The 18840-nt window shown below is 36.1% G+C and overlaps 3 long non-coding RNA genes across 3 annotated transcripts; 1 reads left to right on the top strand and 2 right to left on the bottom strand.

Annotated features, from left to right (window-relative positions):
* Positions 1–421: 421 nt before the first annotated feature.
* Positions 422–5725, bottom strand: LOC146914251 (uncharacterized). Its single transcript, XR_015014054.1, has 2 exons — positions 4394–5725; positions 422–873 (listed from the first exon to the last, which is right to left on the bottom strand). It is a non-coding gene; the product is annotated as an uncharacterized LOC146914251 (long non-coding RNA).
* A 9631-nt stretch (positions 5726–15356) lies between these two features.
* LOC146914252 (uncharacterized) lies at positions 15357–16486 on the top strand. The gene is made up of 2 exons (XR_015014055.1): positions 15357–15515; positions 15721–16486. It is a non-coding gene; the product is annotated as an uncharacterized LOC146914252 (long non-coding RNA).
* An 838-nt stretch (positions 16487–17324) lies between these two features.
* LOC146914253 (uncharacterized) lies at positions 17325–18588 on the bottom strand. The gene is made up of 2 exons (XR_015014056.1): positions 18179–18588; positions 17325–17803 (listed from the first exon to the last, which is right to left on the bottom strand). It is a non-coding gene; the product is annotated as an uncharacterized LOC146914253 (long non-coding RNA).
* Positions 18589–18840: the final 252 nt, after the last annotated feature.

Raw genomic sequence — 18840 nt, forward strand, 5'->3', positions numbered from 1 at the left:
CCATGTTACTACACCTTTGCTACTCCGCACTACCCCAACATTTCACCTCCATCACCTAACCAATACACAAATCCTTCAAGAAAATTGTTGTTCACACATTAGAGAAGGCTGGGACACACTTGTAAAATACGCTTTTGCCCCCTCGGCAGTTAACTGCCGAGGAATTTGAATTCCGGCTGCAGTTAACTGCCGAGGAAAGCATTTATGCAGACAGCAGGTCCTGCATTAATGCTAACCCTTACCAAGCCGTTTTTAGGCCAGTTTTGACCTGTAATTTCACCAGAGCATTTCCATAGGCAATTCAAATTATACAACAATGAAACTCGGGCATAAACAAGAAAAATACAATATCTTTTACATATGTCCATAATTAAATCAAACCGACATTTGGTTCAAACCACACAAAAGTTTGAAATTCATCCAAACGGAACATAGTGTCCATAATCAAACAACACATTACAAGTCATTACACATCATTACACATCATTAAATTAAATCCCTACTTACATTCATTACAATTGCATATGGAACGAACATATATATATATATATATATATAATACATTATTTTCCACCATATTCCTAAACATAAATCCGACGTCGCTATCGTCTTTAATAAGCCAAGGCATATAGCTTGCCGTTTTCCATGCGAATTCATCTCTATCTTCTCCTAGGTCTATCATTGGCATTAGAGCAGACAAGTGACGTGTATATTGATTTTCACCAAGATGCTCAAAATAAGTGTTAAGTTGTGTCTTCAAATCATCAATAGAGTTCGTCGGTGTTATCATAACCTTAACCGTCTTTTTAAACGAGCAATACCTAACACGACCTTCAATTCTTGCAACCTCTGACATGTTTCACTTGACAAAAGCTTTAACAAAGTAATCATAGATTAGAACAAAATTAAATGGAATGTAATAACGAATAAATCAAATGCGTAAACATTAATAAGCTATAAATAAGTATTACACTAGTTTCAAGTAAATAAAAGTCATATTATCATATATATCAATATCAATTACATAATGTTACTTATATATTGGCCACAAAAAATTGGCATTACAATTTTGACCCCAAAATATACGTCGGTGTAATTTCTACCAAAAAAAAGGACTAACACCGACAAAAAATCCCTTGTTAATTGCCAAGTGATTGGAGAAGATCAAGTGACATAAAATCTTCCTCATCTTCCGCAATAACTTCAAATTGTTGCTTTGGTTTTTCGAGAGTGTCCAACAAAATAGGCGCCGCTTTGTTTGATTCCTTTTGTGGTTTTGGCGGTTTGTTTCCACTTTCAATAGCCATGAGCTTTCAGAACAACTCATGTTGATCCAAATACTCATCTTCCCAAGTCACCGCATCTTGTTTCTTGTGATTGTGCCACTCCGTAGATTATGGAGGTAGTGGACAACCATTCCTCAAGTAAATAAGCACAAAGTGATTAGGAATTACCCCAAGGCACATGATGGGAGTTTTTTGCTTACCCAGCGGTGGTGGCCCTCTTAGTGGAAAAAAAGATTCCGAGTTACCAAGTTCAAGATTTGTCAACACAACCACACACCTTTTGTAATAATTGGCAACAATGTGCCCCATGTCCGGAAAAGTCAACCACTTATCAACAAGATGTGCACAACTTTTTGTATTTGCGGGAGGATGTAAGCCATTTAAAATGTAGTTATAACGATCCTCACCCGCAAATACTTCAACATAATCATCTCTATGATCTTTTAATTCTTGAATAAGATGTGTACGAATCATGAGATGATTTTGTTCGGTTAAGCCCATGAACTCGGCTATAGCCCGGAATCCACAATGTCCATCGCCAATAACATCCACCACTTTTTCAATAAATGGAAGCATGAAGCGTGGCATATAATCAATAGGTCTCATAACCGGGATAGCCTTAGGCTTTGGATACCGAGAAGGTGGTGGAAGTGGGGAAATTGGTGCTTTACCAAGACGAGCACCTTTTTTCCTTTTATATGATGATGTTGTTGGTGATGGTGACGGTTGACTATCCGGATTTTGGGAATCAACAACCTCCCAAGAAGAAGGGATCCGGCTAGTGGATGTAATTCTTCCTTTAGACCTCGCAATGTCCACTTTTTTCTTGGCTCATTTGGTTGTTGCTTTTTGTGGTGGTGGAGACATCATGGTGGTTTCAGGAAATGCCAATTGCCGCAAAGCCTCCTTGACTTCAAGCTTCATTTGGAAAGGGAGTTTCTTGAGACGTTCTACAATACCCTTCAACTCATCATCCACCGAAAAACCAAGTTCATTACTTTCTTCTCCCATGCGTAACCTTTGCCAATGGTGGTGTATTTCATCCAATAAAATTGGCTTTTCTTCAAGGAGTTTAGTTGCAATTTCGCATGCACATGGTAAGCCGTAAGATGTCCTTTGAACACAACCACAAATTTCCTTGTTCATGCACAACGTTTCCCTACAACGTGACTCTTCCATAGCAATGTTGTCCAAAGCATATCTAGACACATGACCACCTAAGCCGGAGTACAAAGTGACATCTTTGAATCTATGTTCCAACACGGTAACGCTCTGACCAAAGGCTATTTGTATCGCAGTGTGTTGAAGCAACAACATGTTATGTATTTTCTCCCAACAAGTACCCAAATCACCGACACTATTGTCCAAATATTTCTTCACCAAAGCATGAGCCGATTCTACCCTATTGGTGGATCTACAACCAAGATGCAACACACGGTCTGTCCATACCCTCACTATTTTCTCCTTCACTTCATTCAAGGTGGTCATGGCATAGGCTAGGAAAGGAGGGAAATCACTACAAGCATCTTGGAACTCCACTAATGCATTTGCATATAACTCTTGAGTGGACGATTCAACCATATCTTTCCATGCCCTCATGATCTTCTTGACAACATCGCGATTACTCACCTCTTTCCCATCCTTTTTTCCCATAGGATATTTACAATCTAAGACGCACCTTTGTTTAACATTTGCTTGCACATGAAAGTAACAATTCATACCATAACTTTCCGGGAAAACAATTCCAACCGCTTTCATCAAAGACCCATCTCTGTCGGTAACAATCACCTTAGGCATATTCATCTTTGAAGTAAGAAGTTTACGCAACATTTTTGAAACCCAAACAAAGTTTTCCTCTTTCTCATGCATCAAGAATCCAAACCCAACCGAATATGTCAAATCGGTTGAAGTTACCCCAACTACCTCAAACATTGGCATCTTATACAAGTTGGTTTTGTAGGTGGAGTCCATAACCAAAACCGTTGGAAAATTGTTAAACAACTTAACGGATGTTGGATGAGCCCAAAAGATATCTTCGATTGTATTACTTTCACCATGTGTTCTTGAGTAATAAGTATAGTTGTGCTCCTCCAACTTCGAGATTAGATATTGCAACGGCTTCTTGTCACCTCTATTTGCCTTCCATATTTTTTGACGTTCATTGTACACTTGCTTCACATTTGTCATGCAATGTGGTCTTTTGTTCTTCAAGTGTATCACAATATTTCTTGGAAGCATCTTGCTCTTGGTCAAGTCATGTACAATCTTCTTGTCATCCTCCTTTAATCTACCGGCAAGAATGTGTCCTTCTAAAGCCGGCTCCATGGCATGGTTGTGAACTCCATTAAGAATGTTCAATCCCCATTCCTTTGTTTGCGTACTTTGATATCCACTAATCATGAACAAGCACCCGCATTTTCTTGAGCCCGTTGTCGCATGTTTTGGTTTTTTTTTTAGGCACTTTGTGAGCTCCACTCCTTTAACACACTAGGCGCAATATTGGATGGATCAAGCTTGATCTTTGTGTAACAATTGTAAATCCCGCCTTATTTGCTTGACAACGTACCCACCCAAGCAATTCTTCTCTATCTTGAGACTTAATGTCGTCAGAAAAAAACCTAGCCGTGTCCACTTCGTGGGCTTGAAGTGGGACGACACCGGGGCTAACATATTTAGAAGCTTGTTCAATGTTTGGTTTGACTTCAACCTTAGGCGGCTTGACATCTCCGGAAATTTGGACTAAATTACGTTTTGTCTCTTCCGAAACATCTTCCGCGTTCTCGGTCATTACTATAATTAAACAACACATAAATATGAATTAACAACTAACTAATGCATAAACATCAATGCCATAATGAACTAAAACAAAAAAAACAAAAAAAAAAAAAATTTTTTTTTGAAAAAATGGCAGTAGTTGCCATTTTTTCGCACCAAATTTTTTTCCTAAGTGTTCCTCGGTAGTTAACTACCGAGGTTTTCATCGGTAGTAAGGTACCGAGGTTTTCCTCGGCAGTAAACTACCGAGATTCCCCATGCCAGAGTTCTACGTAACTAACGTAGATACCCATACAATAACCAAAAAATAAATCGATTAAAATGCTCAATACCTGTTTTTTTACGTCTAGAGTGTGTTGATAGCTCCTATTCTTGATGCTTGAATCATTTGGGGGAAAGATTTGATGGAAAAAAATTATTGAATTTGGGGATGAATGGATGAAATGGTATGGAAGTTGATGAAAATAGTGTGTAGGGGGAGCAGGTTTCCTGTTTCATCTGACGAAACATAATCCTCGGCACTTAACTACCGAGGAATTCCTCGGCAGTTAACTGCAGCCGGAATTCAAATTCCTCGGCAGTTAACTGCCGAGGGGGCAAAAGCGTATTTTACATGTGTGTCCCAGCCTTCTCTAATGTGTGAACAGCAATTTTCATCCTTCAAACCCATATGGCTATGATAACCTGCGTTACTACTACAACCTTCAACAACCACCACCACCACCAAACCCAAACATGCCGTACTCAACAACCTCAAACCCACAAATTGATGGATACCCAAACTCCTTTTCAGCTTCACCGCCACCTAACCCATACCATCCATTTTCAAATTCTTCTAACAACCCCAACCACAATCCTCATATTCACAATCTGTTGAAGCAATTGAAACTTTAGAGAATATCCAAAAAGCATTGATTGATTTTTCAGAAGCTTCAAAAAAAATCTACAAAAGATTTGAAAGAGCAACTTCATGACTCCCATCTTTCTATCAAAGCAACACTTCAAGAGATGAGCAAATCATTGGCAGAGTCGACTAGAAAAATTCATGAGGCCTTTCAACAGCAATTGCATCAATTGAAGGAGAAGTTTGAAAGAAAGGAGAAGCCTGAAGAAGAATCAGATGCAGAAATTTTGGAAGATGCTTCCACAATTAAACATGGAAAAATAGATGTAGTAGGACTAGGAGTAGCAAATCTTCAAGCCAGGAGCAACAACATCAAAAGCATGGTGAAAGAAAGGAAGCTCGCAGATTCAACATGTTATCTACCAGCATCGGAAGTCCACATCACTCCGTCACCGCAACCGCCACGAAAACCACCGGATAAAGTCATTTGTTCTTAACACCACAACCTCATCCATCGTTCACTAGCTTACCGCCGTCGCTATCGCCGGAGTCACCGAATCTCAATCTCACTCCTCTGCCTCTAGAACCACCAGATTCATATGTCAGATGTTCCTTAGTGCGTGTGTTGTTTTTGATCCCGGCGGAACGCTCGAAGTCGCCGCATGTGTGCTGTCACCGTCGCCGCCTCCGAAACCACCGGATTCACAATCTTCATTGTCACCACTCGTATCTCGTTGTTCGTATTCCATACGGTTTGGATTGTTTTCCCAAAAAATATGGTTGAATTCTCTCTCTCTGGGTACTCATATTATCCAATCTCAACCATTAGATGCTCAACTAGTAGCCTTGGCACAATCCCAACCGTCCACAAAAAGTATAATTTGTGTGAACCTTGACCAGCGAATAGAAGCTCACCACGTGTCACCCCTTCTCTCTTGTTTCGACTCCACGTCGTTGCACAGGACACTAAAAGTGCTGGTCCCTTGTAATTGCAAGCCAGGTACAAGATTCAAAATCCCACAATTTGTGTGCCAACGGTTTTCACAAAGAGCCACCAACATTATGCTTCACAAAGGACAAATTTCATGTGTCTTTTTGCACCAATTCACATTTGCAACAAACATTTTCATTTATGTGCTCTTTTCACGCAAGAATTGTTTCCAACCATTTGACCAACCTTCATACTTGGACTTGAGAGAATTGTTTGTGTTGGAACATTGTTTTCATGGGCCAAAATTGTTTATGTCTCAACTTTACGGTCCTAAAGAATTACTAAGCTTCTTCCACAATTCAATTGGGCCACCGCGCACACCAACTCGCAAACCTCCGGATTTGTTTCTGAACCTTGAGGACAAGGTTCAAGTGAACCCGTCGGCAATGTTAGAGAGTTATATTAGACTCAAATAAATAATTTATATATTCAGTTTATAAGTAAAATAATGTTAGTTTATCCTTTGAAGTATTTCTAGTTGGGCCTTTAAATTATGTCTTTAGTCTTTAGACCCATTAGGGTTACTATCATCCCTATATATAGTATCTTTGACACACTATACAAATCAATGAAATGAATGAAAATGTTATTTTATTTTCTTTAGTTTATTTATCTTTTCTTTGTTCTTTACTTTTTATTGTTTTGTTTCTTTAATTTCCAGTAATGTTCTAGCTTCCTAACAGATAGTGGGTGCTTAGGTGCTCTGTTGTTTGTGTTCTTTACATCCCTATATGTTGCTCTGTTGTTTTTGTTTTGTGGGGTTTAGGTGCTGCTGTTGCCGTGTTGTTCTGTTTAGGCTGGCAGGTTTTTCTTTTTTGGGGTGCTGGGGGCCTGGGGCAGCTGTAGCGCTCCCCTTGTAATTGTTCCGTGAGTTCTTTCCATGTTTTGTGGACAGTCCTCTTTCATATATATTATTGCTGATTAAAAAAAAAAAATCTGTACCAAAAAAAAAGCATAATATAATCTTTTCCCAAATGAGATAGCCTTTATATCATCACACTCCATGCTCATATTCAAACTAAATATTGAATTAATTGTTAATGTCCTTTTATAGAGTTGAGAGATATTTTGACCAGCTAGTTGACGAAATGATTTCGAATGACCATGCCATAAGAGCTAGGATTGAAAAATCTGAGCTTTTAATTTTTCCTTCCACAATGCTCCCAAACCAATATAAGAGTGAGTTACATTACATTACATAAATGCTACTTCTTCTACTAAACTTTATTATTTGTTAACTGTGTCTAAATTTTTGAGTTACTCATTTTGTAGGATTTCAATCAAAGTATTACTTGTGGGGAGTTTTTAAAAGAAAGCAAGCAACAAGCACCATCAAAAATACATGCTAGTTTGAGAACTAGTTGTATATTTTGTTTCAATGCATAGTGTACAAATATGTATATAACCATAACCATAGTTTTTTTTTGTTTCAATATGTAGTGTACTAATATGTATATTAGATTATGTATTAAAAAAATGTATATTAGTTTATGTATGCCTCCTAAAAGTTTTTGTTAGGAGTTGGTGCTTTTTTTTTTTTTTTATACAAGTACTATATTTAATAATTATATGTAATTAATATATATGGTTTTCTGGAACAGCAAAAGTATTTCAAAATAATTTATTTTTATGTTTTTCAGAAAATACTAAGACAGTAGCTTATGAAGAAAGAGAAACTGACATACCAAAAAATCACTACAAAATGTAAAATCAAAATTGGTGATTAACTGTGTGATTGTCTCAAAAAAAGAAGAAGAAATAAACGGCATCATCTTGTCCAAATTGACAGAATCAATATACGAGATAAAAAGATTGTTGGTAGCTTTGAAAATACTTTGTATTTTTAGGAGTTTTCCTAGTTTAAGTACACACTATTTTAAATAATAGTATAAAAAGATCAAATCTACAGTGACTGAGACGTTATAGCTCTCTACAACTTTTCAGCGGTAAACTTGTTTGAGACAAAATAAAATAAATCATTTTGGTGTCACAACAATAAAAAGAAAATATTAAAAAGAAAATATTAAAATCATTTTGGTGTCACAACAACTTGTTTATGATAAGGCTTTGCAACGGTGTAGAGAGATAAAACTTTTTATAGCTTCCTGGCAACTTGGTGGTCTTAGAGGTTTTCCAACTCAACGATCTTGTTAGACACGATTTGACACACCTTCAAGGTTTCTATCACAGTATCTAACAGACAACATTACTAGGTTAGGTCGCAGTGGCTCTTCATTTATGGAGAGACTGACCCTTTTGCCTATGACAAGAAATCCAGATAGTGAAAGGAATTCCTCTTTAGTTGGAGAGAGAAAGAAGGAGAAACATTAACAATTATAGAAAATGGAATTGAAAGTACGTGAGTATTTTTTGGTGAACTTATGGATGGAAGAAAGAGAAATTTTCTCTTGATATTATAGCCAACCGTTGTAGCATGCATATTCATTATTAATACTTCATTTTATTTCATTTTCTAATATCAGAGTGAAAAGCCTTTTTTGAGATACATATCCAAAATAGGGTTTATCCACCATATTTGTTGGTGAGAGTTGTAATAATCATTTTGTATTGTTATTCATTTTAAACAGAAGATATACTTGTTGTTCCATTGTTATTGTTATTGTTATATTGTTATTATAGTGGGAAAAGTTTGATCCAGGGATAATCATTTATTCGCCGACCTTGTTTTAGGTGTTTGTTTTTGTGTTATCTTTCCCAACAAGTGGTATCAGAGCTTCGGCTCACCAAACATTTTAACTTTCATTATTACAATGGACGAGTCAACCTCTGTGGGATCATCAACAATGATCAAGTTAACTTCTTCAAATTACTCCATTTGGAAACCCAGAATGGAAGACATACTATATTGCAAAGAGTTGTATCAACCTTTGCAAAATGAGGGGACGAAGCCTACCGGAAAGTCTGATGATGACTGGAATGTCATGAACAGGAAAACTGTCGGACAAATTCAACAATGGATCGATCAAATCGTTTTTCATCATGTTGCGCAAGAAACAGTTGCGTACACATTATGGAAGAAACTATAAGCTTTGTACGAGAGAAAGACAGCCCAGAATAAAGCCTCTACTATTCGGCGATTGGTGAACCTCAAGTATAGAGAAACTAAGAGTGTTTCTGAACACTTGAGCGATTTTCAAAGATTGATAAATCAACTCACCAATATGAAGATGGTGCTTGAAGATGAATTGTAAGCATTATTATTACTATGTTCCTTGCTTGATAGTTGGGATACGCTTGTGGTTTCATTGAGTAACTCAGCACCACAAGGTGTTCTAACATTGGACATAGTAAAAGATAGCATGTTCAATGTGTTGGAACAAAATGTGTTTAACAATGAACCTTAAAGAGTTTTGATGATAACAAGGTATTAAAAATTGTAAATTGGACTAGCTAATATTTGTTCAAGTGTACAGGACCATAATTAAAAAGTTACATCATCATTGGTTCTGAATGAACAAATAAAGAGCAAAGGAAACAACATAATTGAAGCTTGGACGCTCCTGAAGGCAACGTGCTCCTGAAGTTAAGTCGCTTCTGAAGTAAGAATAGTGCTCCTGAAGACAAGAGGTCCAGAAGTCGTATCATCAGAAGCTGCTTCATCAGAAGCTGCCTCATCAGAAGCTATTTCACCAGAAGCTGAATATCAACTGGATTTGCAAAGATTCAAGAATTGAAGAATCATCACTGCAAAAGCTGTCTATTGGATTCGAAAATGCTACAAAGGATTAGTGGAATTTTGCAACGGTCATTTCAAAGGTGTTTGAAGGCATGTGCTTGCAATTTGGACGAAAGCGTTGACATTTGTACGAATTGTACAACCACGTTCTCCACTACTCTGTTTTGTGTCCACGCTACAAGACAAGAAAACAGCTCCAGAATACGGCTTCGCCTGCATAGATGTTCCTTTGGATAAGGAATGGATTTCAAATTTGTTCTTCATATGACAACAACCAAATCAGGCAAAAGATCAAAGGTGAAAGATCAAGCTTCAGCAACGACTCTTTGGGTGCTGGCAATTTCACAACGTCTCTTTCACACCTCTATATAAAGGAGTGAAGACCTAGAGATTTTGTAATGCTGAACAACAGACTCTCAATACTTTTACAAGTGCCAAATCTCTGCTGAAATTGTTCTGCATTCACTTAGAATTTCTGTGTCTCAAAGTCATATCTTAGAAATTCATAAGTCCATTGAGTCTGTATCTGATTTGTATTGTGAGCACCTCTGATTGTATATCAAGTGTTCAACCTTAAACAATTTTCCGTGTAATTTTGTTTAGTTAGGAAGTCTCTTGCAGTTGTGCTTGAGCAGGAAGTCTCTTGATTGTGTTCTTGAGCAAAGGAAGTCTCTAGCTTGTGTGCTTGAGCAAAGGAAGTCTCTTGCTTGTGTGCTTGAGCAATTGTAATCAGATATTACTCTTAGTGAAATCTCCTTGGAAGTGCAAGGGGGACTGGACTACTTCCGGATTGTGGAAGGAACTAGTATAATTGCTTTGTGTCGTTCTTCTTCTCTCTCTCTGTTTTATTCCGCTGCATTTAGATTCTGATCATCACTTCAGAAGCTGTCTCACTTAGCTTCTGATCAGTGTGTTCAGTTTTTAGGAGAAACGAAGAATTTTTCAAAACACAATTCAACCCCCCTTCTTGTGTTTTTCTCACCTTCACAATGAAGAATCAAGAAGGAAGGAACAAGGAATGATGACTGAGTCTGAGGCGCTTGTCACTGAGTATCATGGAAGAAGTATCCACAAGAAGGGGAAATTCTGGAGATAAGTTCAAGGGTTGGTCGTGGACAAGAAAAGACATAGAATGTTTTTATTGTCACGAGAAAGGTCACATGAAGAAAGAATGTAGAAAGCTCAAAAGAGAGTTTCAAGGCAATGAGGTAATCTTTGTTGGTGATGATTGTCATGTTAATTTGACATCACAAGATACATGTTGGGTTGTGGATTCTGGTGCATCATTCCATGTAACCTCACAAAGGGATTTCTTTTATTCCTATACAAGTGGTGATTTTGGTTGTGTGAAGATAGGGAATGATGATAAATCCAAGATTGTGGGCAAAGGTGATGTTTGCCTAGAAACAAACAACGATTTTTGCTTAACGTTGAAAGATGTGAGACATGTTCCTGACATGCGTCTCAATCTAATATCAACCAGACTTCTAGATGAAGAAGGTTATACTAGTGTGTTCGGAGATAGGAAATGGAAGCTGTCAAAAAGTTCCTTGGTAATAGCCCGAGGCAAGAAAGAAAACACCCTTTATGTGATAGAAGCCAAAGTCAATAATGGGTGTGTTAATGTTGTCGGAGAAGACTCCTCGATCGAGCTATGGCATAAACGGCTCGGACATATGAGTGAGAAGGGACTTCAAATCCTAGCCAAAAGAGGTATTTTGGCCGGTATGAAAGGATTGGAAATGTCGCATAAGCCATGTACACATTGCTTGGCTGGAAAGCAACATAGAGCTTCATTTCAATATAAGGCTCCACATAGAAGACCAAATGTTTAAGATTTGGTGCATTCTGATGTTTGTGGTCCAATGAGCACTAATACTTATGGAGGTGCAAGGTATTTTGTTACCTTTATTGATGATCACTCCAGGAAGGTTTGGGTGTATCCACTCAAAACAAAAGATCAGGTGTTTGTAGTATTCAAACAGTTTCATGCTAGTGTTGAGAGAGAAACTGACAAGAAGTTAAAATGTGTTCGTACTGACAATGGAGGAGAGTTTATGGGAGATTTCAAACATTACTGTATTAGTAATGGAATTCGGCATGAAAGATCTGTCCAGAAGACGCCTTAGCACAATCGAGTGGTTGAGAGAATGAACAGGACTTGTGTTGAAAGAGTGAGAACAATGTTATCTCATGCTAAGTTACCCAAGAGTTTTTGGGGTGAGGCTCTGATGACTGCAGTTAATTTAATCAACTTATCCCTTTCAGCTCCATTGAACGCTGATGTTCGAAATAGTTTTTGGACATGTAAAGATGTATCCTACAACCATTTGAAGGTGTTCGGTTGTAGAGCATTTGTTCATATTCCAAAAGATGAGAGATCGAAACTCGACTTGAAGTCGAAGGAATGCATCTTCTTGGGATATGGTAATGAAGCATTCGGGTACAGGTTATGGGATCCTGTAGAGAAAAAGATTATCAGAAGCAGAGATGTTGTCTTCCTTGAAGACTAGGATATTGAAGATATTCAGAAGGGAGTTAAGCATGTTATTTCTGAAGAACATCCAATCAACTTAGATATGATTCCTGTAACACCCCTATTTTTTTTCCTCTCACTTTATAGGGCGCGTCACATATAATAATAAGCGCAAAATGTGAATAAATATAATCCGGCCGCGTCAAAATAATAATATTCATTTTGTTCTCGTCTTAACTATTATATTTTTTTTCCTATATATTTCTTTTTGGAACAAAAACAAATAATAGCATGCTTCCGTATATTTCTTTCTTAAAATAATAACATTCTTTTTTTCCTGTATGTTTCTTCCGTAGGTTTTACACCACAAAAATAAATTTAAAACATAAATAACAAATATTTACATCATAATATATATATATATATATATATCATTCGGTCTAAGCCTGCGGCTCATAATGCTAAAGTCATCATAGTGAATATTTTACAATGATCCATAAGTCTTCATGAGACTTAATATAAACAAAGCATAAATACCATCTAGCTAGAGCCATAATGCATTAGTCAAACTACATCAGTCCTACTATGTTACCAAGGATGACTACTATCCAAAATAATAGAGTTTTAAGAGACATTAAGTACATAACAAACTAATTAGCACTCTTAAACTCTTTCCCACACACTAGAAGTCACATCTAAACATGGCCATTAAGGTCTCCCCCAATGAACTCTCCCTCCTCAAGATACTCCTCTGGGTCCTCCTCTGGTTCCTCCTCTGGATCCTCCTCCTCTGGTGCATGGACTCCTTCTCCTCCCTGCTCAGCAACATTAGCAGGATCAGCAACAGGGGGAACTATAGGCTCCTGTGGGTCTGGTCCTACAGGTGGGACAACACCCATGTCATGGAGAGCTAGGTACAACCTCTGCAATGGTAGAATCATCTCTGTGGTCTCATGAGTAACAATAGCAGTAGTAGGCTGGCCACCGAATCCTGTGGTAGTGCGAACAAGTCCGGTAAAAATCAATGTTTGGGTGGCCAAATTTATTTCCCAAACATCGTCCCTCGGATTCTCAAGGAACTCGATCCTGCGTGTTCCTAAGTGAGCTAAATATCTCCCTGGCATCATCTACAAAACATCCGAACATACCCAAAAAAAAAAAAAAAAAACAAGATACAAAAACAAACAAAGAAGGGTGAATTACTCGTACACATGTTTTCCACGTGATTTATTACATAAGGAAAAAGAAAATAATCTATATATAACAAGAGAATATGATAATTACATAAATATTTTTCTTTTCATTCACTGTCCAACAATTACAAAGCATATTATATATAAAAAAAACTATCTTTTAAAAGGTCAAATTAGAATTAATAGTTTGACATTCAACTTGACACATGCATGAACTCTTTTGACTTTTCTCTCGACTCTAGTTTATTTTATTTTTTTCACAATTTACTACTCCATGGAGGTTCCACTTCTAATGAGCATAAGGCCGTTTCGGCGACTATAACATGATTATTAGTATTCTGAGCAAGATATACTTATACTCTAATCATTCTAGTCTGATCGCACTACCTTATTATAGATAGTCTAGTTTTGTCAGGCTCACCGTGTCGGGTAGTACGAGAACCTTCAGTCGGGAAGCAATCCCCAACTATTGATAGGCGTTCGAAACACAAGTGCCCTCGATAGGTCCTCAAAGTAACCAAACCATAACTATCCTCATTCCCATCTACACCTAAGTGTATAGGGACCTGTTCTAGCTCCTTAATTGTCCCTACTTTCTATACAAGACAAAACACTCATACTCAACTCAACAATGTCAAACAATTATCCATCATAATTATCATTTGTGCATTAAACTGGATCAACCCTTCAGAATTATGTTAATTTAGATAATATAGTGCTTACAATTAGCTACCTTTACAACCAGAATATTCAAACCTGTTTCTAGTTCATTTAAGTATACGTGTATCATATTATAGTAAGTAATCATTCATAGCATTCATTCTTAACCAGTAAGTAAACTTCCAATTTTAACAAGTACATATATGATTTATATGATGTTGCCATAAGCTATATATACCTTTATTTCCAAGAAAAGTTATCCTACTGTTATAGTACTTCTAAATTATATCATGGTTTTTGCATTCTTAAACAGTTTCTTTTACAAGATACCTATAAGTCAAGGTTTTATTAAATAGATATCATCAAAATCAATAAAGTGAGATACAACTATCTCTCTTAGATTATTTCTTCTTAAGAGAAGTTTTTACTCACTATCAACGTTATAAGTTATCGCGTCGAATCATAATCGACACTTTTGTTATAAGTCATATGTTTCAAACCAAATTCATACATCGAATTCACGTAGTACTTATCAAAAATTAGCATATTCATTTACTTACACAAGAGTGATACCAAATAAACATAATAGAACTATCTAATCAAGTAATCATTTACAAAACTTTTTTTTTTCTAATTGTATATTACATTTTTAAAATAATACTCCTAATTATATTAACTAAAACACATATAAGTCGATGTCCTTTGACATATACTTTATCGCTAGAAATTATCACATCATCGAGAAATTAACTCTCACAAGTAGAGTTATTTACTCACACATAATCACTTAAGCACATAACTTATGCAAAATCTTTAAAACTTATTAGTAGTAATTCCCCTTACCTTCGGTTTCTTCGAAAGTTGTTGTTATATCGTTTCCGTCGGAAGCAGCTCCAATATCACCTAGAATACTCACCCAAAATAACTATCTATTAGACTATAGTTATAATCAAGGTTATACTGTCTTAGGCTTCTCATACTACATAAGACTAAAATAAAAACCCAGTTTTAATTTTATTCATTTCTAACCAACAAAAAGAATCCAGTTTTTCTCCATATTCTCTTTTCCTAATTTCTTTTATACCAACTATTCATGTATATATACACCTATATAGTTTAAAATCTACATGTTATACTTATCATATCCAAATTGATTGGTTTTAAATTTTCTTTCTTTTCATTCTGTTTTCCGTAACTTAAAAAAAATACCAAGTTATCCTTATTTTTACTAAAAGTAGAAAGTATAATCATACTTCATAATCTATTTTTATACCAAAAATAAGTTTATTTCCAAAGTCCGTGACTACAACTCTTAAGTCTACTCAGTTAATTAACTTATCATTTTTGTTAAGAGAATTGCTATACAGTACGGACGCTGGCATACGAATTTTCACGGGCGTGTGTAAAAGCTCATTTTTCACGCGCTACAGTTTCTTCAATTTTTTTAAATTAAAAAAAAAAATCGCTTCAGTTTCTCTTTCTTCGCAGCTTATCTTCAAACCACTGTTTCTCTTCCTTCCGCAGCACCGTTTAGAATCAATCAGCCACCGCGCCGGAACTATAGCTTCATGTTCGTGTTCTCTTTTCTTTAGGGTAAGTCATTTTTTACAACAAATTTACATGTTAATTTTTAAAATTGGAAAATCTCCTTCTTTCCATCTTCCCCTTTCTTTCTTTTCAGTTTGATATGGGAGATGTAATTATTGATGGTAAATCCTAAACTTGTGTTAGTTTGTTTAACATACTTCTAGTTCTATATGAAATCTTATAATTTCACTTCAAATTGTGAACTTTGTAGTACTACTTTGGAGGACGGATCGATCTGGTCCAGTTTGCAAAGATTGTTCAGGATGCTGGAATGTACTTGATTCTCCGAATTGGCCCATTTGTTGCTACAGAATGAAATTTTGGGTCTTTTTATGGCATATTATTTTTGCTATGATTTTTTCCTAGGTTCTAGAAGACCTATTGTAGGAGAGATGGATTGAGAGTCTTTTCTGTATTGAGAGTACTTCCTTTGTTACATCTTATGCAGATGGAAGAGGTAATAAATTTGCTGATTGAAACTAAAATGTTGTTCCTGTTGGATGAGCTAGGACAGATTGGGAAGAGGTAAAACAAAGGCGGCTTGGCTTAGGATTTAGAAGCTTCAACAAAGGCCAATTTGATGTTGTTAGTATTGTGCATGATGTTTCTTCCTTTGCTGAAGAGTTCAATGCAACTTGTAGACGACTTTGGTTGTTTTGAAGGTTAATATTGATGCGGGATGCTTTGAAGACGGGCACACATGTTGGGGTCTGATCGTTAGAAACCATGACGGTGCGGTCATTACGACAAATACAAAGACTGAAAATGTGTCCATGTTATGAAGTCCGTGTTAAGACCATCCATGTTATGTAATAGTGAGCATTTGCCTTTTAGGAAGTCTGTGTTAAGACCATCAATGTTATGTAATATTACTCTTGTCTATGTTATACATGTCAATGAATGAAAAGTGTAGGAACATCAATTTGTGTACTTCAAGTTTTAATATTCTTAAGTAATATTTCTTTCGGCATCAATAACATGTTATTACAGTGTTTCAAAGTTTTAATACTCTTAAGTAATATGGTTGCCAGGTTTGCTCCAACCTGTTAGGCGCGGGGGATAGTGGGAGTTTTGCCTCAGCTGTTTTTCCTGTTGCTGCTGTTTTGGTTCTGTCAGTTGATGTTTGTTTGGCAGTTTGGTTTGAAAGGCTATGGCTGATAGTGAGGTGTGTGTATACGTGTGTTAGCAGTTTCCCTTGGTTGCCTGCTCTATTGTATATGTAGGCCTCATTATCCTTGTTTTTGGGAGGTTTTTATTTGGTTTATGTTTTTGGATTGGTGCCTTAGGCCTTCTGTTCTGTTATTAACAGTGGTTAGGGAGTTTGTTTTGAGGTGTTTCTTTTATAAGGCACCTTTGTGTTTTCTTTCCATTGCCGCGAGTGTTTTAGTGTGTCTTACACTAACTCGTCGAGAATAATATTTGCCGATTCAAAAAAAAAATCTTAATATTTCTTTCGGCATCAATAACATGTTGTTACAGTGTTTCAAAGAGCAATGTTATTACAAGTTATTACTTCTCTAAATATATTTTACAAACTCACATCAGTAACCATGACATGGCACTAAAAGTGACTTGAATAGGTTTGGTATATTGATATGATAAGATATGATCCAAACAATAATGTGTATGGTACACAAATGTGAAACATGAGAAGAATATATATAGCTTTGCGTCAGTTTCTTGTTAACACCACCCAACTTTAACATACTATGGTAGTTTATTGTTTCAATTTGTTTGGCACACAGAATTGTCTAAAATTACTCCATCTAGTTCATGTTTAACATATTTGTTACGGGTATAGATTAGAGTGTCACATTTGCACACAAAAAATTGTCTAAAATTGAATGTCACTTTCAAATATACTGCAAACATATCCAAACAAACAAGCCTCCACACACTGATGAAAATAAACACCATAAGGCCACCAAAGGCCGAAACAGGGAAAACAAAACCAAACATCAATGGTATATGATTATTGTGCCATGACTGTAATCTTGCAGAACAGCAATCCTTAAACAGCACAACAGCAACCCTGCAGACCCTCATGCCATGACTGTGCTGATCATTCAACTTCTATGTATATGATGATTGTGCTGATCTTTTATATGGTGTTGTTCCTACAAAAAGAGACAGAGATTGGTATTTTTTGTATTAAAATCTGATTGTATTCCCCCACAAAAAAAACCAACAGATTGTATTTCCAAACAATAAAAAAACTTCAAAACAATACCTGTAACAGGTCAGAATAAGAACTAAGAAGCATTATGATTTATGACCTGAGAATAATAAGGAGCCTACAAAGAATATATACTTAACAGTTATGTTCATGACATAAAAGTTTAAATGAAAATAAAACACACCGAATTCTGTTCATGATATTAATCAGTTGAGCATAATTCCTGTAATACTCGATAATTTCTTTTTCAGATCCAAATGACATCCCAGCACACACGGTGTTTCTTCTTCATATGTATCATTTACTTCTAAACAATCATTAGTTTCCAATTCATCACAAGACTCAAATCCTTCTTGCAATAATGCAAAAAAATAAAAATAAAATAAAAACCTATATTAATTGACTAACACAGGTAAGTAAATGGAACATCAATCAATCGACACAAATTTTCTACTAATGATATATAAAAACAACAAATACACAAAATACTTACTTGTGAGTAAAATTAAAACTGAATACTATGCTTTAGTGCTATGAATCAATGGAAGCTGTGATTGTAAGCAGAAACAGAGTTATGTGAGGATGAATATGAGACCCGATTCACAGAGGCTGGAGTGTGAAAACGAGAAAACGACCACGCCGCAATTTCACAACAAACGGGATTGAGATCTAATCAGAGTATTCGATTCGCGGGAAAGAGGAGATAATTGGGGCGGGAGTGGTGAAGTGGGTCTTTTTTGTGTTTGGTGAACTGTGGTTTCATTTCCATTAAAGGATTTTATTATTCATTTAATTTTGTCTTGTTTCCTCTTGACATGAAACTGCAGCGCGTTTAAAAACCCCTTTTGCACGCGTCCGTGAATTTTCTTACACAAAACTTCCGTACCAAATATCATTTTCCTTTTGTTAATACAGTTCTCATAATGATACCTTGTTACTTATGGTTTGGGGAAAAATCAAAGTTCCGTAGATTCCTGTATGTGGTTTAAGGTGAGTACAATAACAGAACCTCTTGTGATAGTTTTTCAAGGAATATTTCAATTAAATGACTATTTTAAACTGTTTGGTCAATAATTAATTTTATAGATCTATTACATCATCATACATAATATAAGTAATCTATATAGTTTGTTTATTTTATTTTTTTTAGATCTA

This window comes from Medicago sativa, chromosome 6, assembly GCF_051527215.1.
Source record: "Medicago sativa cultivar Bolivia chromosome 6, Bolivia_mono, whole genome shotgun sequence".
In the NCBI taxonomy this organism is placed as follows: Eukaryota; Viridiplantae; Streptophyta; class Magnoliopsida; order Fabales; family Fabaceae; genus Medicago; species Medicago sativa.